Source organism: Bufo bufo, chromosome 6 (assembly GCF_905171765.1).
Source record: "Bufo bufo chromosome 6, aBufBuf1.1, whole genome shotgun sequence".
Classification (NCBI taxonomy): Eukaryota; Metazoa; Chordata; class Amphibia; order Anura; family Bufonidae; genus Bufo; species Bufo bufo.
Genome location: NC_053394.1, coordinates 296,204,167 through 296,228,307, shown reverse-complemented (window position 1 = coordinate 296,228,307; position 24,141 = coordinate 296,204,167).

The window sequence follows — 24,141 nt, the reverse complement described above, 5'->3', positions numbered from 1 at the left end:
TAAGGCCTACACTGGATCAGGCCCTGTGAGATACTCCCTCTACATACAGGGGTTTGAATCAGGCATTTGAAATACAGCTATTTGAAATAAAGCCATTTTGTGCAAAGATATATTTACTTCAGGCCTACACTGGTTCAGACCGTGTGAGATACTCCCTCTAATTACAGGAGTTTGAATAAGGCATTTAAAATACAGCCATTTTGTGCAAAGATATATTTACTTCAGGCCTACACTGGTTCAGACCGTGTGAGATACCCCCTTTACATATAGGGGTTTGATAAAGGGATTTGAAATACAGCCATTTTGTGCAAAGATATATTTACTTGAGGCCTACACTGGTTCAGACCGTGTGAGATATTCCCTCTACATACAGGAGTTTGATTCAGGGATTTGAAATACAGCCATTTTAAATACAGCCATTTTGTGCAAAGAAATATTTACTTCAGGCCTACACTGGTTCAGACCGTGTGAGATACTCCCTCTAAATACAGGGGTTTGAATCAGGCATTTGAAATACAGCCATTTAAAATACAGCCATTTTGTGCAAAGAAATATTTACTTCAGGCCTACACTGGTTCATGCCCTGTGAGATACCCCCTCTACATACAGGGGTTTGAATCAGGCATTTGAAATACAGCCATTTTGTGCAAAGCAATATTTACTTCAGGCCGACACTGGTTCAGACCGTGTGAGATACTCCCTCTAAATACAGGGGTTTGAGTCAGGCATTTGAAATATAGCTATTTGAAATGCAGCCATTTTGTGCAAAGCAATATTTACTTCAGGCCGACACTGGTTCAGACCGTGTGAGATACCCCCTCTACATACAGGAGTTTGATTCAGGGATTTGAAATACAGCCATTTTAAATACAGCCATTTTGTGCAAAGAAATATTTACTTCAGGCCTACACTGGTTCAGACCGTGTGAGATACTCCCTCTAAATACAGGGGTTTGATTCAGGGATTTGAAATACAGCCATTTAAAATACAGCCATTTTGCGCAAAGAAATATTTACTTCAGGCCTACACTGGTTCATGCCCTGTGAGATACCCCCTCTACATACAGGGGTTTAAATCAGGCATTTGAAATGCAGCCATTTGAAATACAGCCATTTTGTGCAAAGAAATATTTACTTTAGGCCTACACTGGTTCAGACCGTGTGAGATACTCCCTCTACATATAGGGGTTTGAATCAGGCATTTGAAATACAGCCATTTGAAATACAGCCATTTTGTGCAAATATATATTTACTTCAGGCCTACACTGGTTCAGACCGTGTGAGATACCCCCTCTACATACAGGGGTTTGAATCAGGTATTTGAAATACAGCCATTTGAAATACAGCCATTTAGGGCAAAGAAATATTTATTTCAGGGCTACACTGATTCAGGCGCTGTGAGATACTCCCTCTACATACAGGGGTTTGATTCAGGGATTTGAAATGCAGCCAATTTGCGCAAAGAAATATTTACTTCAGGCCTACACTAGTTCAGACCGTGTGAGATACCCCCTCTACATACAGGGGTTTGAATCAGGCATTTGAAATACAGCCATTTGAAATACAGGCATTTTGTGCAAAGAAATATTTAATTCAGGCCTACACTGGTTCAGGCTTTGTGATATACCCCCTCTACATACAGGGGTTTGAATCAGGCATTTGAAATACAGCCATTTGAAATAAAGCCATTTTGTGCAAAAATATATTTACTTCAGGCCTACACTGGTTCAGACCGTGTGAGATACCCCCTCTACATACAGGGGTTTGAATCAGGCATTTGAAATACACTCATTTAAAATACAGCCATTTTGTGCAAAGATATATTAAATTCAAGCCTACACTGGTTCAGACCGTGTGAGATACTCCCTCTACATATAGGGATTTCAATCAGGCATTTGAAATAAAGCCATTTTGTGCACAGATATATTTTCTTCAGGCCTACACTGGTTCAGACCGTGTGAGATACTTCCTCTACTTACAGGGTTTTGAATAGGGCATTTGAAATACAGCCATTTTGTGCAAAGATATATTTACTTCAGGCCTACACTGGTTCAGACCGTGTGAGATACCCCCTTTACATAGGGGGTTGAATCAGGCTTTTGAATTACAGCCATTTGAAATACAGCCATTTTGTGCAAAGATATATTTACTTCAGGCCTACACTGGTTTAGACCGTGTGAAATATTTCCTCTACATACAGAGGTTTGAGTCATTCATTTGAAATACAGCCATTTGAAATACAGCTATTTTGTGCAAACAAATATTTACTTCAGGCCCACACTGGTTCAGACCGTGTGTGATACCCCCTCTACATATAGGGGTATGATTCAGGGATTTAAAATAAAGCAGAGCGGCCTTCCTCTAGACAGTACGCCTCCTACTGCCCACCGCAGCAAGGGACCGAACACACCAAAGCCAGCTCCAAGGAGTTCCCTGGCGTGGCAGTTCTCCAGACAATGTGCTGATGACAAGACACGAGTGGTTTGCAAGCTGTGCAATCAGAGCCTGAAGCGAGGCATAAACATTCTTAACCTGAGCACAACCTGCATGACCAGGCATTTAAGTGCAAAGCACGAGCTGCAGTGGAGTAGACACCTCAAAAACCAAGAAAGGTCTCTGGCTCCTCCTGCTACCTCTTCTGCTGCAGTCGCGGCCTTTTCATCCACCTCTGGAGTGACAGTGCCACCTGGCACCCCGCAAACAGAGGATCTGCCAGCAACACCAACACCTGGGTCAGCAAGCATCTCCACAATGTCCCACGGAAGCGTTCAGCTCTCCATATCCGAAACGCTGGAGAGGAAGAGGAAATACCCCCTTACCCACCCGCGATCCCTCGCCCTGAATACCAGCATTTCTAAATTACTAGCCTTTGAACTGCTGTCATTCCATCTGGTGGAGACGGATAGTTTTAAAGGCCTTATGGCGGTGGCTGTCCCACAGTACGTCGCGCCCAGCCGCCGCTACTTTTTAAGGCGAGCCATCCCTTCCCTTCACAACCAAGTAGGGGACAAAAATCAGGTGTGCACTGCCCATCTGTGGCAAGGTGCACCTGACTACGGATATGTGGACCAGTAAGCACGGTCAGGGCCGTTATATCTCCATAACAGCACACTGGGTAAATGCAGTGGCGGCTGGGCCTGAGGCGGATAGCAGTTTGGCCATGTCCTTCCACCACCGAGGATTGCAGGGCGCTTCAGTTTGCCTCCTGATGCTTCCTCCTCCTACTCTGCTTCCTCATCCTCTTCCAGCTCCTCATCCGGTCAGCGTAACACCTTCACCACCAACTTCAGCACAGCCAGGGGTAAACGACAGCAGACAGTTTTAAAACTTATCTGTTTGGGGGACAAACCCCACACCGCGCAGAAGCTGTTGACGGGCCTTGAACAACAGACCGATGAGTGGTTTGTGCCAGTCAGCCTCAAGCCCAGCCTGGTGGTGTGCGATAATGGGCGAAATCTCGTAGCAGCTCTAGGACTAGCCGGTTTGACGCACATCCCTTGCCTGGCGCATTTGCTGAATTTGGTGGTGCAGAGATTCCTTAAAAATTACCCCAATATGTCAGAGCTGCTGCATAAAATGCAGGCCATCTGTGCGCGCTTTCAGCGTTCTCATCCTGCTGCTGCTCGCCTGTCAGCGCTGCAGCGTAACTTCAGCCTTCCCGCTCACCGCCTCATATGCGACGTGCCAACAAGGTGGAACTCCACCTTGCACATGCTGGCCAGACTGTGCGAGCAGCAGCAGGTGATAGTGGAGTTTCAGCTGCAGCACGCACGGGTGAGTCGCTCGGCGGAACAGCACCACTTCACCACCAATGACTGGGCCTCCATGCGAGACCTGTGTTCCTTGTTGCGCTGTTTCGAGTACTCCACCAACATGGCCAGTGCCGATAACGTTGTTCTCAGTGTTACTATCCCACTTCTATGCCTCCTTGAAAAAACGCTCCTGGCGATGATGAAATAAGGATGTGGCACAGGAGGAAGGAGGAAGAGGGATCATTTCGTAGGGTTTCCGGCCAGTCATTCCCAAGTGGCTCCGAGGGTGGGTTCCTGCACCCACAAACCCAAGGTACACAATTGTCCAGCCAGGGCACAGTTCTGGAGGATGAGGAGGTGGAGGATACACACAGACGATACACCTCCCACAGAGGACAGCTTTTCGTTGCCTCTGGGCAGCCTGGCACACATGAGCGATTACATGCTGCAGTGTCTCCGCAACGACCGCCGAGTTGCCCACATTCTAACTTGTGCTGATTACTGGGTGGCTACACTGCTGGATCCCCGTTACAAGGACAACGTACCGTCCTTAATTCCGTCACTGGAGCGTGATCGTAAGATGCGCGAGTACAAGCGCACGCTGGTAGACGCGCTGCTGGTGGCATTTCCATCTGACAGCGGGGGCACAGTGGAAGGACAAGGCGAAGGCAGAGGATGAGGAAGAGGTCGCCAACGCAGCTGGGGCACCGCCAGCACCTCAGAAGGCAGGGTTGGCATGGCCGAAATGTGAAAAAGCTTTGTCAGCACGCCACAACAACCAGCACCACCAGCTGATATGGAACGTCTTAGCAGGAGGCAGCATTCCACCAACATGGTGAAGCAGTATGTGTGCACACGCCTACATGTACTGAATGATGGGTCTGCCCCCTTCAACTTCTGGGTCTCCAAATTGGGCACATGAGCTTGCCATTTACGCCTTGGAGGTGCTGGCCTGCCCGGCAGCCAGTGTATTACCTGAACATGTGTTTAGCACGGCAGGGGGCATCATCACAGACAAGCGCAGCCGCCTGTCCACAGCCAATGTGAACAAGCTCCCCTTCATTAAAATGAACCAGGCATGGATCCCTCAGGACTTGTCCGTACCTTGTGCAGAATAGACATGTATACCGGCACTAAGCAGCCATTGTTATACTGCCGTGCAATTGCTCATGTTTGTATTTTGGATATTTCACACTCTTTTGGAGTGTACCTTTATTTTACTAAATTAAATTAAAACCAAAAACCTGTGTTGGCTATCTCGTCCTCCTCCACCGCCGCTTCTACCTACTCCGCTACGTCCACCGCCTCCTCAAACTCTTTTTTTTTTGTACGTGTTTTATTTTATCATTTCACTACTTTGTCATTAATATTTTCTGGTGAAATTAACCAATTTTTGGGTGTATAGTACCACTGCTAAACCTAGTAGACAGGTTAAACAAAAAAAAATTTCATTTACTTTTTCGGGTGAAATTAACCAATTTTGGGGTGTATAGTACCACTGCTATACCTAGTAGGCCGGTTAAAAAATAAATAAATTGTAATTTACATTTTTGGGTGAAATTCACCAATTTTGGTGTATAGTACCACTGCTATACCTAGTAGACAGGTTAAACAAAAAAAAATTGTCAGTTACATTTTATGGTGAAATTAACAAATTTTTGGGTGTATAGTACCACTGCTATACCTAGTAGACAGGTTAAAAAATAAATAAATTGTCATTTACATTTTATGGTGAAATTCACCAATTTTGGTGTGTATAGTACCATTGCTATACCTAGTGGAACGGTAGAAAAAAAATAAATTGTCAGTTACATTTTCTGGCGAAATAAACAAATTTTTGGGTGTATAGTACCACTGCTATACCTAGTAGACAGGTTAAACAAAAATAAAATTGTCAGTTATATATTCTGGTAAAATTCACCAATTTTTGGGTGTGATGTACCACTCCTATACCTAGTAGACCGAAAAAAATATAATAATTGTCAGTTACATATTTTGGTGAAATTCACAAATTTTTGGGTGTAATATACCCCTCCTCTACCTAGTTGACAGCTTAATAAATTTCAATAATTTTTCTGTTACATTCTTGGGTTGACATTATACAATTTTAGATGTAAATAAACACCTGCTATGCATAGGTGACAGGGAATAAAATTTTATAAATTATTCAGTAATTAATGCGCACCACATCCTTATTCAATGCTTAAACTTTGAAAAGTTGTCACAGTTTTATGCTTTGATAATTTCTCCCATATTTCAACTCTATAATTTAAAATTTGAAAAAATGAATCCTCCCTTGGATGTGGTCTCTCTTCCTCATGCTCCCTCTCTGGCCTGGAACCCTGATTCTCCGCCACCCGTGATCACCATGGTAGGCACATAAAAGAACATCGAAAGTTGATAGAGCAGATATCAAATTGGATTGTGAACATCACGGGGACGTGCGACATGGTGGGGCAGTAAGTGTGCACACGCCTACACACTGCAGCCAGTGTATTGTCTGAACATGTGTTTAGCATGACTGGAGAGGGTTATTGTGGCGAAACCAACCTCGCCACTGGGTTTTGTATGGACCTGGCTGCTGGCCTCTTGCCCCAGGATTATGGGCCCTCTCATCAGCGAGGCCTCATTTGTTCACAAAGGACTTGAACTAACTTGAACTCCTGGTCTAATTTGTGGCATTGTGGGATGTTAAATGTCTGTGTATTGAAAAGGGTTGTGACATTGTATGTTTAAATGGTGATTTCTGTTCTGTTGTCCCCACATGTGTATTGGTGATTTCCCTTTGTCTTGAGAGATAATTGAATTACTCCTCGGGTGTCTCCAGGGCAGAGAGGAGGAAACCATGATGCATTGTGGGGATGTATTGTCTCTGTGTATCCTGCAGTGCTGCATATCTGTCCTGTGTCCCAGTCTTCCTTCTGGTCCCCTAGGGGCGTGTACACCAGATGGGCTTGGTTGTTTTATACCTCCCTGTGGGCGGACCTGTATTTGCAACAACTGTAATAAAAACCAGGCTGGGTGTGCCAGCACCTCAGACCACTGCTTGACCCTCAACACGGAGCCTTGTCTCGTTATTGGGGGGGATCCACTGTATGCTGTTAGAGACTGATTGCCAGGAGTGTAAGCTGATTCCTGTTCGTCTGCTAGCAGCTATTCGTGAGGTCCCAGTTTGGAGTGCTATTTTGTATCCAGTTCGGGAGTTTGGTGTTCTGCAGTAGCTGTGCCTGTCTCTCAGAAAGGGGCATATCGCCTAAACGGATTTTAACCCCTTGTCTGCTGAAACGGACCGTTACATTGGTGGCAGATCGTTCCTACAGCCAGAAGGACAGCTCCAGGAGACACCATTTCTTTGGATTTTACAACTTAAGGGCAACGCATGTCTCAGTACAGCGACCCTAAAAGCACCACGATTGAACCAGTAGTGGAGTACCTGCCAAGAGGTAGGTGTTATGCAATATGGTGCTTTTTTGAGGAAACTGCAGATGACAAAAGAGTGGTAGTTTGCAACCTGTGCTGTACCAAAATGAGCCATGGCGTGAACACTAGCAACCTCACCACCACCAGCATGATCCGCCACATGGCATCCAAGCACCCTAACAAGTGGGCCGAACGCCTGGGTCCACAATCTCCTCTTCCCCTGTGTTACGCACTGCTGGTCAATCCCCTGTAGAAGGAGCAGGCCTTGTCCTGCACCTGGACCTTCGCATGAACATAAGCAACAACATCCTCTTCCCTGTCCCAGCGCTATGTCCAAATGTCCATAACACAGTAATTTCAACTCAAACGCAAATACCCACTCACCCACCCACAGGCCATAGCACTAAATGCGCAACTTTCAAAATTACTGGTCCTTGAAATGTTGCCATTTAGGCTTGTGGACACTGAGGCCTTCTGCAGCCTGATGTCGGCGGCCGTCCCTCGGTAAGCAGTCCCCAGCCGCCACTATTTTTCACAGTGAGCAGTGCCCGCCTTACACCAGCAAGTGTCCCAGAACATCACCCGTGCCCTGACCAACGCAGTTAATGGAAAGGTCCACTTAACCACGGACACATGGACAAGTGCTGGAGGCCAGGGACGCTACATTTCCCTGACCACACACTGGGTGAATGTTGAGGAGGCCGGGAGTGAGTTGTAGGATTGTGGGCCCTACGTTCATCAGGGTCTCCGCCAGCAGCTATGTTACTGGCTCCAACCCCCACTTCTCCTCCTCCACCGCTTTCTCCTCTACTTCCACCTCCAGCAGCAGTCAGCCATCAGTCACTATCTGGAAGCAGTGTAGCACTGCTGTGGGTAAGCGTCAACAGGCCGTGCTTAAGCTGATCTGCTTAGGGGGCAAACAGCACACCGCTGCAGAGATGTGGCAGGGTTTAAAGGACCAGACCAAGCTGTGGCTCTCTACACTCAACCTACAACCAGGCATGGTTGTGTCAGACAATGGCCGTAACTTGGTGGCGGCTTTGGAGATCGGAAACCTGTCACACATCCCATGCCTAGCCTACGTCTTAAACTTAGTGGTTCAGCGGTTTATCAAAACCTACCCAAATTTGCCAGAGCTACTAGTGAAGGCGCGCCACGTGTGTGCCCATTTCCGCAAGTCATCCACAGCTTCAGCCGGTCTGTCAATGCAGCAGCAGCGCTTGCGGATTCCAGCTCATCGACTGTTGTGCGAGGTGAGGACGCTCTGGAACTCAATGTTCCACATGTTGGCCAGGCTTTGTGAGCAGCAGAGGGCAGTTGTGGAAAACCATCTGCAACATGGTCGTCGCCTTTCGAGTCAACTGCCACTATTCACAAGCGAGGAGTGTGCCTTGATGTCAGACCTTTGTGAGGTTTTAAAAAACTTTGATGAATCCACACAGATGGTTAGTGGCGATAATGCTATTATCACCATAACCATCCCACTGTTGTGTCTACTCAAATGATCGCTGCTCACAATTAAAGGGGTATTCTCATCTCGCTATTTGAGCCTCCCCTGCAGCAGCTCTGCATTTCACTTCCTGCTTTCCAAGCTCCTCAGGCTGGGCGGGCTTAGGCAGTTTAAGTGAAGGCCAGTTACGCCTCGTTATGACATCACTCAGAGCTCAGTCCTTGCGTGCTCGTTCATGAGGAATGTATGACTCATCACTCTGGCAGCCTGCCGTCTATGTGAAGCAGCTTCTGCTGTTCAATCCTCACTCTCAGAGCAATGATAATGCACCATGAAGGAAGTGCCCTAGACAAGTGCAGCCCCCAATATGCCTCCATCAGCCATCCCCAGTGCCTTCAATACACCTTAAATACCCCCACCCGCCCCCGCAACAAGCCCCGCAACAAGCCCTGCCCCCGCCGAGCGGCAGCTCCGATCCTCTCCCTATCTGATGCGGCATGAATGTTCTAATGCGCATGCGTGGGTGCCGGCGTGCGCGCTCCTGAGCAACAGACCGGCTGCCAGGGTGAAACAAAGGTCCTCTCTGTGCAGCCGCAGCTCAGAGATGCGGCAGAGGAGCGGGCCGTATCCTTTGGATACAGGATACAACTGTGGCACTACATAAACAGAATAATTAGAACATGGGTGAGTTTTTTTTAATGACATTAAATTCGAAAAATGATGGAGGGCATCAGTTGGATCATATGAGATATGATCTTAAAGATGAGAATACCCCTTTAAGGATGACGCTCTGAATGTGGCAGACAAGGAAATGGGGGAGGACATTACACAGGGTGATAGCCAATCCACCCTCAGTTCATCTTCTCAGCGCGAATTGGACCATAAAGAGGAGGAGGAGGAGCTGGAAAGTTGCCTCTGCTACAGAGGGTAGTACCCATGGAACATTAATTCCATCTGTTCAGCGTGGATGGGCAGAAGAGGAGGATGAGGAGATGGAGAGTCATCGTGATGTCGACAGCGACGTCTTGCCTGTTGGTACTCATGGCTGACTTCATGTTAGGCTGCCTTTGCAGCGACCCTCGCGTTATACGCATTTTAGATAACACGGATTACTGGGTGTTCACCCTTCTCGACCCCTGCTACAAAGAGAACTTCTCATCTCTCATTCCTGTGGTGGAGAGGACGAGTAAAACGGTGCAATACCAGAAGGTACTTGTTGAGAGATTGCTCCAAAATTTTCCATCTCACAACGCGGCCGGCAGAGTCCGTACTTCCTTAGGCAACCGAGGAAGGGAGACAAGGGGAACACACAGCAGTTCCAACAAAGGCAGGGCAACACTCCTCAAGGCATGAGACACTTTCATGACACCCTGCCAGCAACCTCACCCTGAAGCGTGGCCTAGTGGTACAAGGAGGGAAAAGTTTTGGAAGATGGTGATGGAATACATAGCAGACCGTGTGAGCGTCCTGAATGATCCCTCAGTGCCTTACATCTACTTTGTGTCCAAGCCTTGATGTGCTGGCCTGCTCTGCCGCCAGCGTTTTGTCTGAGGATGTATTTAGTGCTGCTGGTGGCATCATAACAGATAAGTGTATCTGCTTGTCCACTGGCAATGCTGACAGGTTGACTCAGATAAAAATGAACAAGGCCTGAATTGCCCCTGACTTCTCAACTCCATCAGAGGAGAGCTGAGCTGATGATGAACATAAAGACAATTTCAATCTATCATTTATACTGTACTCAATCTACTGTAGTGTATTCACATGCACCTTTTCCACCACAAAAGTATATGGTTGAATCTTGTTTTCTCCTCCTCCTCATACAGATTGTATATATATTGCCTCCACTCTAATTCTTTTTAATAGGGTCAGCTCAATTGCAGGCCCTCAACTCAAATTTTTTTTATAGGGTCCGCTCAACTGCAGGCCCTCAACTCAAATTTTTTTATAGGGTCAGCTTAACTGCATGTCCACAACTCTAATTATATAATGTTTTAGAGTGTCAGCTCAACTGAAGGCACTCGCAAATAATGTTTTAGAGCGTCATCTGAACAACATGCACTTTAAAATAATGTTTTAGAGTGTCAGCTGTACAGCATGCACTCGCATATAATGTTTTAGAGCGTCATTTGAACAGAATGCACTCGCATATAATGTTTTAGAGCGTCAGCTCAGCTGCAGGCACTCGTATATAATGTTTTAGAGCATCAGCTAAACAGCGTGCACTCGCATATAATGTTTTAGAGTGTCAGCTCACCTGAAGGCACTCGCAAATAATGTTTTAGAGCGTCAGCTCACAGCAGGCACTCGAATATAATGTTTTAGAGCGTCAGCTTACCAGCAGGCTCTCGCCACTAATTTTTTAGAGGGTCAGCTCAGCAGCAGGCCCTCGCCCCTCATGTTTTGGATGGTCAGATCAGCAAGCCCTTGCTCCAAATGTTTTTGAGGGTCACCATTAGGCCACCAATCATAATTTTTCAAGGGTGTGTATGATGCCCTCCTTTATGTGTAATAAAGGGTGTATTGTAGTGCCGGTTGCCCGGTTCCTTGTAATTTTTGGGAGCCCTTTCACTTAGTGCAGAGGCTTTATGAGTGTAGGAGTCCCACTACCTGAACAATTGTACCACAATGTGAATGAGGCCCTCCTTTATGTGTATATGGTTGAATCTTCCTTTTCTCATCCTCCTCCTCCTCTTCTATTATATCAACATGCCCTCGCATGTATGCCCTCGCATATAATGTTTTACAGGGTCAGCTCACCTGCAGGCCCTCGCATATAATGTTTTACAGGGTCAGCTTAATTGCAGGCCCTCGCATATAATTGAAGAAAACCACAGTAATAATATAATAATGCACTTAGTAAAGTAGATGCAAGCATTATATATGGATAAAGTCCTCACTCTGATATGATAATATCTGAGACACTTAATCAATATATTTTGATCAAAAACACTTGAGGGAGTGGCACCTTCAAGTGTGAATGCGCACCTATTTTATCTTGGGAGTAGCATTCCTCTGCACTTTTGCCCTTCCTATCCAATAGAGCGCCTTGATTAGGTGGTACATATAGGTGTGCTGACTCCTCCTCCCATTGGTTGCTTGATGCACATGGAGGTGACTAGGAGCAGCACACCATATGTGCGGCGTCTGCGCTTCTGAACATAGAAGCCCAATGGCTTAGGTAGGTTTAGCGTAGGACCCACCTGACCTGAGACCACCTTGGCGTTGGTAGGCGGGCTTAGATGTGTTTTGATCAAAATATATTGACTAAGTGTCTCAGATATTATCATATCAGAGTGAGGACTTTGTCCATATATAATGCTTGCATCTACTTTACTAAGTGCATTATTATCTTATTTCTGTGGTTTTCTTCAATAATATGGCCAGGGACATCCGCACATTTGTATATCATACCGTGCAGGATGTTTCTATCTTAGTTTTTTTGTGATTTTTTTTGTCTATGCAGTATTTGCTTGAGGGAGTGGCACCTTCAAGTGTGAATGCGCACCTATTTTATCTTGGGAGTAGCATTCCTCTGCACTTTTGCCCTTCCTATCCAATAGAGCGCCTTGATTAAGTGGTACATATAGGTGTGCTGACTCCTCCTCCCATTGGTTGCTTGATGCACATGCAGGTGACTAGGAGCAGCACACCATATGTGCGGCGTCTGCGCTCCTGAACATAGAAGCCCAATGGCTTAGGTAGGTTTAGCGTAGGACCCGCCTGACCTGAGACCACCTATGGCTTAAATGTGTTTTGATCAAAATATATTGACTAAGTGTCTCAGATATTATTATATCAGAGTGAGGACTTTGTCCATATACACTGCTCAAAAAAATAAAGGGACCACTTAAACAACACAATGTAACTCCAAGTCAATCACACTTCTGTGAAATCAAACTGTCCACTTAGGAAGCAACACTGAGTGACAATCAATTTCACATGCTGTTGTGCAAATGGGATAGACAACAGGTGGAAATTATAGGCAATTAGCAAGACACCCCCAATAAAGGACTGGTTCTGCAGGTGGTGACCACAGACCATTTCTCAGTTCCTATGCTTCCTGGCTAATGTTTTGGTCACTTTTGAATGCTGGCGGTGCTTTCACTCTAGTGGTAGCATGAGACGGAGTCTACAACCCACACAAGTGGCTCAGGTAGTGCAGCTTATCCAGGATGGCACATTAATGCGAGCTATGCTAAGAAGGTTTGCTGTGTCTGTCAGCGTAGTGTCCAGAGCATGGAGGTGCTACCAGGAGACAGGCCAGTACATCAGGAGACGTGGAGGAGGCCGTAGGAGGGCAACAACCCAGCAGCAGGACCGCTACCTCCGCCTTTGTGCAAGGAGGAACAGGAAGAACACTGCCAGAGACCTGCAAAATGACCTCCAGCAGGCCACAAATGTGCATGTGTCTGCTCAAACGGTCAGAAACAGACTCCATGAGGGTGATATGAGGGCCCGATGTCCACAGGTGGGGGTTGTGCTTACAGCCCAACACCGTGCAGGACGTTTGGCATTTGCCAGAGAACACCAAGATTGGCAAATTCGCCACTGGCGCCCTGTGCTCTTCACAGATGAAAGCAGGTTCACACTGAGCACATGTGACAGATGTGACAGAGTCTGGAGATGCCGTGGAGAACGTTCTGCTGCCTGCAACATCCTCCAGCATGACCGGTTTGGCATTGGGTCAGTAATGGTGTGGGGTGGCATTTCTTTGGAGGGCCGCACAGCCCTCCATGTGCTCGCCAGAGGTAGCCTGACTGCCATTAGGTACCGAGATGAGATCCTCAGACCCCTTGTGAGACCATATGCTGGTGCGGTTGGCTCTGGGTTCCTCCTAATGCAAGACAATGCTAGACCTCATGTAGCTGGAGTGTGTCAGCAGTTCCTGCAAGACAAAGGCATTGATGCTATGGACTGGCCCGCCCGTTCCCCGGACCTGAATCCTATTGAGCACATCTGGGACATCATGTCTCTCTCTATCCACCAACGTCACGTTGCACCACAGACTGTCCAGGAGTTGGCAGATGCTTTAGTCCAGGTCTGGGAGGAGATCCCTCAGGAGACCGTCCGCCACCTCATCAGGAGCATGCACAAGCATTGTAGGGAGGTCATACAGGCACGTGGAGGCCACACACACTACTGAGCCTCATTTTGACTTGTTTTAAGGACATTACATCAAAGTTGGATCAGCCTGTAGTGTGTTTTTCCACTTTAATTTTGAGGGTGACTCTAAATCCAGACCTCCATGGGTTGAAAAATTTGATTTCCATTTTTTAATTTTTGTGTGATTTTGTTGTCAGCACATTCAACTATGTAAAGAACAAAGTATTTCAGAATAATATTTAATTAACTCAGATCTAGGATGTGTTATTTTTATGTTCCCTTTATTTTTTTGAGCAGTGTATAATGCTTGCATCTACTTTACTAAGTGCATTATTATCTTATTTCAGTGGTTTTCTTCAATAATATGGCCAGGGACATCCGCACATTTGTATATCATACTGTGCAGGATGTTTTTAGCTTAGTTTTTTCTGTGATTTTTTTTGTCCTCGCATATAATATTTTACAGGGTCACCTCACCTGCAGGCCCTCGCATATAATGTTTTACAGGGTCAGCTCACCTGCAGTCTCTCACCTACAATCTTTTACAGGGTCATCTCACCTTCTAATGACGACAGCGAAGTCTTGCCTGTTAGTACCCTGGCACACATGGCTGACTTCATGTTAGGCTGCCTTTATCATGACCCGCGTGTTATACGCATTTTAGACAACACAGATTACTGGTTGTTCACCCTTCTCGACCCGCACTACAAAGAGAACTTCTCATCTCTCATTCCTCTGGTGGAGAGGACAAGCAAAATGGTGTTATACCAGAAGGTCCTTGTTGAAAAATTGCTCCAAAGTTGATAGGGCAGACATTCAAATGGATTGTCACCATCACGGGGACGTGCGATCGCCTAGAAGTTATCTAGAGTCAACAAAGCGGCAGCAGCCCCTCACCTACCAGTCCAGTCTCAGTAGCCAAGAGGCTGGTCAACACAATCTTCACCATGATGGCTCACTGGGTGAACGTTGTGGAAGCCGGGAGCAAGTTGGCTGCTGGCACCAGACTTGCCATCCAATAGATCCTCGTTAACGGAAAGTGTACTTATTCCAATCACAGGGCCGCTTAGGAGTGCTGTATTGTTATTTATCATCACTACCTCCCCGAGTCGGAAGTGGGTAATTGACGCGCGCCTGCTGCCTTCCTTGAATGCTTGTGCTTTAATAATTTGACGCACCCTCTCTGGGTGGTTCACAATAAGGGAAAAAAAGAAGGGGCAAGGCAACAACAGCCAATCAGATTTCAGCCATTGACCTCTCTTGGATGTGGTATCCCTTTCTCAAGCTACCTCTCCGGCATCGAACCCTAATTCCCCGTTACCCGTGATCACCATGGTAGGTGCAGAAAAGAACACCGAAAGTTGATAGGGCAGACATCCAAATGGATTGTCACCGTCATGGGGACATGCGATCGTCTAGAATTTGTCTAGAGTCAACAAAACGGCAGCAGGCGCTCACCTACAAGTCCAGTTTCAGCAGCCAAGGTTCTGGTCAACACAATCCCCTCCTTGATGGCACACTGGGTGAATGTTGTGGAGGCCAGGAGCAAGTTGGCTGCTGGCACCAGACTTGCCCTCCAATAGATCCTCGTTAACAGAAAGTGTACTCATTCCAATAACAGGGCCGCTTAGGAGTGCTGTATTGTTATTTATCGTCACTACCTCCCCGAGTCGGGAGTGGGTAATTGACGCACGCCTGCTTGCTTCCTTGCATGCTTGTGCTTTAATAATTTGACCCACCCTCTCTGGGTGGTTCACAATTAGGAAAAAAAAGGGGTAAGGCAACAACAGCCAATCAGATTTCAGCCATTGACCTCTCCTGGATGTGGTATCCCTTTCTTAGGCTGCCTCTCCGGCATCAAATCCTGATTCCCCGTTACCCGTGATCAACATGGTAGGCGCAAGAAAAGAACATCGAAAGTTGATAGGGCAGACATCCAAATGGATTGTTGCCGTCACTGGGACGTGCAATCGCCCAAAGCTTATCTAGAGTCACCAATAGGGCAGCAGGCCCTCGCCCCTAAGGTTTTAGATGGTCAGATCAGAAGGCCCTTGCTCCAAATGTTTTTGAGATTCACCAGCAAGCCATCAATCATAATTGTTCAAGGGTGAGTGTTTGATGCCCTCCTTTATGTGTAACAAAGGGTGTTTTGGAGTGCCGATTCCTTTTAATTTTTGGCAGCCCTTTCACTTAGTGCATAGGCTTTATGAGTGTAGGAGTCCCACTACCTGAACTATTGTACCACAATGTGAAGGAGGCCCTCCTTTGTGTGATATACAGGCTGTTTTGGAGTTCCTCTTGCTTGTAATTTTTTGCAGCACTTGCACTTTATATACAATTGAATATACAGGAAAGAATGTTTCCTAACAATTTTTCCTGTAAAATAAATTATTTTGGGGGGGTTTTGTGCATATTTTTGTCAGTCTGGGAGTCAAAGATGCATCTAGACATCACCCCCATGCTGTTCCCGATCCATTTTGGTGGTGTTTCTGTCACTTTCTGACTTTTTCCAATAGACCAGCCACCCTCCCCTCTTCCGAGCAGGGGGTGCCTGGTTGTCTCCCATTGACTATAATTATACTCGGGTGCTCAGCCCAGCACACGAATATAGCAATGTGTTCAGGCCGAACACCTGAATACTTGGTGCTCGATCATCACTATGAATAATGTAATTCCACTCCTACATGTCCTGCAGGGGATGCTGATAAATCTGACTGGCGAGGGGACAGAAGACGTGGCGCCTAGATCTCACAGCCACCTGAGCCCTGTGGAGGCTAAACCAGCATAGGAGGAAGAAGGATGAGTAGAAGGACATAAACGCCCAGGTATTCTATACAGAACAATGTGGTTTATCTGCCCAAGTGACAGGAGAGGAGCAGGAGGAGCATGAGGAGCTAGAGAGTGACAACGGAGACAAGGCAGATGACTCCGTCAGACCGTGGCAATATGCAGTGGAGATGGAGGCAGGGAGTCCCTCTGAGTCCATTGCACAAATGGCTAGATGCATGCTGAGTTGCTTGCATAGTGACAGCCACATTATTGCCATAGGAATGACTACTGGCTCTCCACAATGTGAGATCCTCACTACCGGACCAAAATAGGGGCCTTTTTTTTCACCTTCTGAGAGGGGTGAAAAATTCAACTGCTATCGAGACATCCTTTTTATTCGGTTGGTCGCTACCAACATGAGCCATCACCCATGCTCACTAAGGTGTTACCAGGGGGACCCACTGCAGTGGCTGCTGGAGGAGGGTGAGGGGACAGCACCAGCACCATCAGCAGCAACTTAAGTCTTGAGTCTCTGATGAGCGCTATTCTTCAACCATCTACAGCAGCAGCAGAACATGGACCAGAAACAGAACCATCAGGTGGTAGTATACTTGGACTGCACCCTGAAACCCCAGATCAAACATCCCCTGGACTACTGGGCAGCTAAACTTGAATTGTAGCTGCAACTCGCAGAGTTTGGCCTGGGTAAGTTCTCCTGCCCGGCCAGCAGTGTGGCATCAGAGCGGGTGTTTTGTGCGGTAGGGGGAAAAGTTACCTCAGGGAGAACTCGCCTTTCAACACAAATTGTTGAGAGATTAACCTTTATAAAGGTGAATCAGGCTTGGATCAACCAGGATTTCCAGACACTGGTGCCTGATACAACAGACTAGATCATTCTGGCAGTAATGATCTGACTTTAGTGTGCTGCCACACCAGAACATTGTGACAAATGGCCCATTACTTTTGCTCACATGCTGCTGCCATTATTCTGATGCCACATGCCCTACCATCTGCTCCTACTGTGATATGATCACCATCTTGTGCTGTTACTGCCACAGCTATTGCCCCCCTCCCCATCTATTCCAGGACCACTATTGTGACTCTTCATGCCATTGACTCCCTCACCACTTTGTTGCGAGGCCACTATTGTTACTCTTCATGCTGTTGCCACCCTCGCCACTCTGTTATAGGGCCAGTAGTGTCCCTGTTTGACCGTGTTGACATCAGTGAAAAATAACAAAAAAAGGGGTCCTGTCATTTGAGCATCCAAAAGGCCTCTATCACATGGTCAGTGTTTTGCATCAGGATTTGATCATGATTTGGAAGCCAAAAGCAGGAGTGGGTCGAAAACACAGAAGACATGCAAATATTTCATTACATGTTCTCTCTGTTTTGAACCCACTCCTGTTTTTGCCTTACAAATACTGATCAAATACTGATGCAAAAATCTGACCAAATATTGACTGTGTCATAAGGCCATTAAAGTTCTGCATGCAGGACTTCTTTTCCATCTGAATAAAGCCAATTTCAAAGACAAATGGCCAAAACTCTTGCAAATTGACCATGAGGCCTCTATCACATAGTCAGTATTTTGCATCAGGATTTGCAATATATTCGTAATGACGAATATTCGCCTTTTTTGTGCTTTGTCTGATATAATTTCCAATCAAATATAAATACTCTTGATAGTTTGTGTTAGATAGTAATTAGGGCATAGTGTAGGTGAATAGATAATAGGGTCCAGTGCAGGGTGTAGTGTAGGTTATAGAGATAGTTAGATGAAATATATAATCCAGATAGTGTTAGGGCAGAGTGTAGCAGATGGGGTCCAGTGCTGGGTGTACTTTAGGTTAGATAGGGATATAGAATAGTGTAGGCTATAGCTGTCTGTTTCGTCCATCTGTGAAAAAAAAAAAGTTTATTAGTCTTAGTGTTTTAATGACCAGTTTGTGTAGTGAATGTGATTAGTGTTTTCGGCTTTTGTCATTGAAAAAAAACAAAAAACAAAAAGTGTTTTAGGCTTTAGTTAGTCTCTTTTTTTTTTCTTTTTTTTTATAGTTTTAGTTTTTTAGTCTTCAGTTTTTGTAGTAATTAGTGTTTTCGTCTATTGTCAGCGAAAAAAACAAAGACAATAAAAAAGTCTCAGTGTTTTAGGCTTTAGAAAGTGTCTGCTTCTTTTGCGTGTGGAAAAAGTCAGTTTTTTAGTCTTCAGTTTGTATAGTAATTAGTGTTTTTGTTTTTTGTTTGTGAAAAAAAACTAAAAAAAATGATTTTTAGTCTCAGTGTTTTAGGCTTTAGTTAGTGTCTGCATCTTTTGCGTGTGAAAAAAAATATATAGTTTTACAGTTTTTTGGTTTATTGTATATTTCATTTCATTATTGCCCCATTGTTCCCACCACAATAAAGTTTTCCCAAATTTCCTCTTTATAAAAAAAAAAAATTGGGGTGTATATATAAACCCACATATTCATCATGAGTGCACATGGGTGTACAGGCAGCCGTGGTTGTGGTAGGGTAGTTGGTTCCAGTGCTGGACAGCTGCCAGCACGGGGCCGCTCCTCTACCCACAGAGGGTCGGGCGCAGGTGGCAGGGGACTCGACCTTCACAGGACACAGAGGCAGTGGTGTCATTCGTGACCCAGACCAGTGGCGTGGAGTCCTCTGCCCCGGCTCTCAGCTGCAGCTCGCCGCCTCCTGCAGGACAAGTCCCCAGCCCCCAAGAATCATTCCTGATACTGTTTGATGGTGACAGTGAAAGGGACATCTTGGGGGTGGTAATGCAGGAGAGTGAGCTAGAGCTTGGTCCGGATGGTCAGGACCTTTTTGAAGGGATGGAGGAGGAGGAGGGGGAACCTCCCGTCAGTACCCCAGTGACATCCCTTCCAACTGGTGCGGGTGGTTTTAGCCACAGAAACCCCTCACCTTGTCATACCCAGGCAAGCCCGAACAGGCGCAAGTCAGCAACACCCCATCTGACAGGAGATCGGTGCGTAAGTCTCCTGTTTGGGCTTACTTCACCCTGGCAGCAGACGATGTGACAATTGCCATCTGTTAGCTCTGCCATGCCAGGGTGAGGAGAGGGAGGTCTGTTGCTCAGCTAAGTACCACTGCACTTACCCAGCATATGAGAGTAAACCACTGGCGGGAGTGGGAACAGATGCAGGGTGGTCGTAGTAGCAGTGCTACTAGCAGTGCGCAGGGGACAGCTGCTCCTGCCACTGTACTGCAGCCACCCCAACCCCTTCCAACAATGCATAACCACTCCCCCACACCCTCTCCTAGAGGTATTGGTACCGGCAACCAGACCTCTTCCTCCACTGCACCCTCCTCTACCGCCTCCACTGCCGTCCGGCACCAGACATCTGTTACCGATGCATTTGAACGCACCGTGCCCTACACACCCGGGGAACGACGCGTGCGTTTACTCAATGGGCTCCTGGCAAGGGTTATCGCCCAACATCTGCTGCCCTTCAATCTTGTGGACAGCAATCCATTCCAGCAGATGTTGGAGCAGGCCCAACCCAGATGGCGTGTCCCCAGCCGCCAATTCTTTGCCGTCCCTGCCCTACACCAGCACATTGTGCAGAATGTATCCCTGTCGCTGGATCATGCTGTCAGCGACAGGGTGTATCTGACAATGGATGCATGGACCAGCAGACATGGGCAGGGACAATACATCAGTTTTACAGCCCATTGGGTGTCCCTCCGAGGCGCCGGGGAGGGATCATCACATATGGCAGCATCTGAGTTTGTGGTACCTCCCCGGGGTGTCCAGGGGAGAACTGCTGCTCTCACTCAAGCCACTGTCTCCACCGCTGCTGAGCCCCCCAGCAAGCGTCCCCGTAGCTATTCAAGTGTGGAGCACGTCTGCTGCCAGGCCGTGCTCCAGCTTGTGAGCTTAGGGGAACGGAGACACTCTGAACCTCATGTTTTGGCCGCACTACAGGCTCAGGTCCAGAAGTGGCTGACATCCCGAAGGCTAGAGGCAGGTATAGTTGTCTGTGACAATGGCAGCAACCTCCTGGCCGCACTCCATGCTGGCAGTCTCACTCACGTGCCCTGCATGGCACATGTCCTCAACCTTGTGGTACAGAAGTTCCTACGCACATACACAAGGTTGAGTGACATTGTGCAAAGGGTACGTAGGATTCCCAGCCACTTCCGACGCTCCCCAACCGCCAATGCGTCCCTGTCCAAACTGCAGCAGGACAACAGCCTGCCCCCTCACAGGCTGATTGTGGACAGTGTGACGCGGTGGAACTCCACCCTCCACATGCTGCAGAGGTTGTGGGAGCAGCGACGGGTGGTCAAGGAATACCTGCTGGACTAAAGCACTTCCGGGCCATCACACCCACTCCCCTACATCACCAATGGGGGCAGATACACCAGGTCTGCCACATGTTGGCCCCATTCGAGCAGGCAACAAAGTTGGTCAGTGGGGAGCATGTCGGTCTCAATGGCGTGCTCCACGTAGTGTTCCTGCTGGACAGGACACTAGATCGCCTGCTCGAGGCTGGGGAGAGTTCCTTGGTGGAGCAAGACGAGGCAACACTGCTCCACCAAGACCAGGCCCAGGACAAGGAGGAGGAGGAAGAATTTGTGGAGGATTTTGCTGACGTCCAGGAGTCTGGGCCTGGTCAGGAGGGAGAGCCGGTGCTGAAGGCACAGTTAGTCTGGCGGTGGGGCGGCTCCCAGAGGGAGCAGCAGCAGCAGCAGGAGTACCAAGAAGTCATGGTCCCGAGCAGCCAAGAAGAGTCACAGTAAGCTGTCCTCTTCCCCATGGCTGCCCATATGCTGCAATGCCTCAGTAGGATTAGGAAAATTAAGGAGAGGGATGAGTTTTGATTGGCCACCTTTTTATACCCCTGCTGCAAGGAAAAACTAGAGCAGTTCATCCCAGCCAGCCGGAGGGATGCCCGCATGCAAAACCTGCGGGCCTGTATGATCCTCCGGCTGGAGCAGACAAACCCTCAGCCCTCCAGTTGTCCCCGCCCATCTCACCCAGCAGGTGGCTGGCCCCAGCAGCTCCAGCCGAGCAGGTGATCTCATGTGTGAGATCAGGTTGTTTTACCAGTCTGTGCAATCCAGTAGCAGCAGCAGCAGTCACCACCAGTGGCTGGCCCACATGGTGGCAGACTACATGAGGTCCGTTGGTGCTTCTGACAGCATGAGCACTGATGACCCCTTAGAGTACTGGGTTGCCAGACTGGACACCTGCCGTGAGCTCACTCAGTATGCACTGGAACTACTGCCTTGCCCCCCCTTCAGCCTACTGTCTGAGTGGACATTCAGCGTGGAAGGTGGGAGGTCACCGACAAGCGGACCCGTCTGTCCACTGAGTTTGCGGCTGATAGGCACCCAGGAGCACCTCCACTGTCATCCAGAGGAGGCGAGTTAGTAGTCTGTTCTGAAGCCACCATGTGTTCACATAGACATAGAACTGCAGGTAAACTTCATCCACAAAACAAATGCAGCCCTGCTTCATCTCTGTCGACTTTACATGGAAAATGAGATTTGTTAGGTTCATGAAAAACGTACAGTAATCCGGTCCGATAATATTGTTATGTCTGGAGAGTGAGAAGTGTAGCTGCCCAGCTAAGACCTGCCCTAGGTTGCTAATATAGCTTGTGTGTTTATACAGCTAGACATGCCAATAACCTTTATACAATTCCTATGTTTGTGTGTTAAAGATAAAAGTAGAGTTATTTACAGTTACTTCATGTTTGTATGACATATAACTGTTATATTTTGTGTTCAAAGAAAAAGAAAAGATAGTATGCCTTTAAGATTTATTATATAATGTAAGGTAAGCTCAATGACACAGCAGACACAACAGAAAGCATAGAGTTCAACTGTTGTTGCTAAGCAGGAGTCTTGATCAATCCTAGACAGCCTCACACAGCCCAAGAGTTTTGACCAATTACAGCCAGCCTCACACACAGCTTGTGTGGGAAATTCCCCTAGCAGGAGCTGCTGGAATCATTATTCACCGGAAAGAGGAGCTGAACAGACACACACTCGACTAAGAGCTGTGTTTTATCGAAGCAAGAGGCCAAAATAGGTATTTAAATTAGTTATATAATGTTCCTACTGTTAATATAGTGATTAGAACTGTATACTGAACTGATTATATGTATGTTTACTTACAATTCCACCATGCAAACAAACTACTGAGCCATACAATCATACAATCCAAACAAATTGCATACAAATGCGAACTGCTCCTACTAGATCATAAGCAATTGTATAGAGAAAACTGCAAACTATTGGTTAACCTCAGATATACCTCTCAGAGAGATCATAACGTGCTTAAATAACTTAAAGTGAGAGTACAGGTTCTCAGGTGCACAGCTGCCGCTGGGTGTCATTAGCAAACTAGCTTCTCTGGTGGTAGGAGTCTTTCTTTGCAGCATGGAGCCAGAATAGAGCTTGTTATTTTGCTCTCTGCTACCGTAGTATTCACGCGCCATACTATGTAAGTACTGTAGGTTGGGCCGGGGCCGTCTCTCCTGGCCGGTCGGAACCGACTTTGCTAGCAAACGGCAGGCTTCGTCTCAGAATCTGCTACCTCAGGTTTGCTCGTTGGGGCTAAATACTTCTATTTCCTTTCAACTTTGTTTGTTGGTAATAGGAGTTAGTTCCTATAAATCTTACAAGTTTTACTTCGCTTAGTTCATCTCGTATGAAAAGTTACTTCAGCCGGTTTGCTGTAAAGGAAGAGTTACCCGGGCTGCACGTGACGTCATGTTTGGAGATCGGACGCAGCGTTTATTGTTTAGGCCTCTTGCTGTAGCTGTTCCTTGCCACGTGTCTCCCCCTCCCCCCGCTACCACCATCTTTAGACTTCACGTATTTCACTGCTCCATGTACTTAAAAACCCTGCCGCACTTTTATGCTCTGCTGTTATCCTGAGCGGCATTTACACTTTCGGCTTTTATTTCATGTCTTTAAGCTGCATCCGCACGTCTTTACTGTCCAGCACTTTCCTACTCTTGGTTCGTATTCACTCATATTGGTCTCACATTCAAGCTGCGGTCACCTGTTGGCTGTTACATCTCATTCTGTACCCTGCCGACAGTCGGATCCGTATTACACATCTGTTATTACATGTTGTGTACTCGGCTTACAGCTGCTACTGTTACTCCATTTTTATACTCAGGACGCACCACCCTGGTGTTCACACCTTGCTCCACTCACAACCAGAGCTGCGTTCATGCGTCGACTGATATACCATGTTTGCTCTGCTCACTGTGAGAGCTGTGTTTACACGTCCGCTGTCACAACATGTTCATACTAGGCTTGTTTCAGAGCTGCATTCACTTTCACTGTTACATCATGTTTATGCTCCACTTACATTTGGAGCTTCATCCGTCTATCGATATATCAGGTTTATTCTACTCGCACCCAGAGCTGCGTTCACAAGTCCTATGCTACTACAGGTTCTTTCCATGTCTGCTGTCACATCAAGTTAATATTCAGTTCACATCCAAAGCTGCGTCCGCATGTCTGCTTTTACATCTTGTCCTATACTCCATTCCCATACTCAGAGCTGCGCCCATACAATGTTTTTTAGGTACCACCAGTGGCGCACCTACAGGGGGGGTCCAGCGGGTCTGGACCCCCCCTAGAACAACCAACCAAAAAT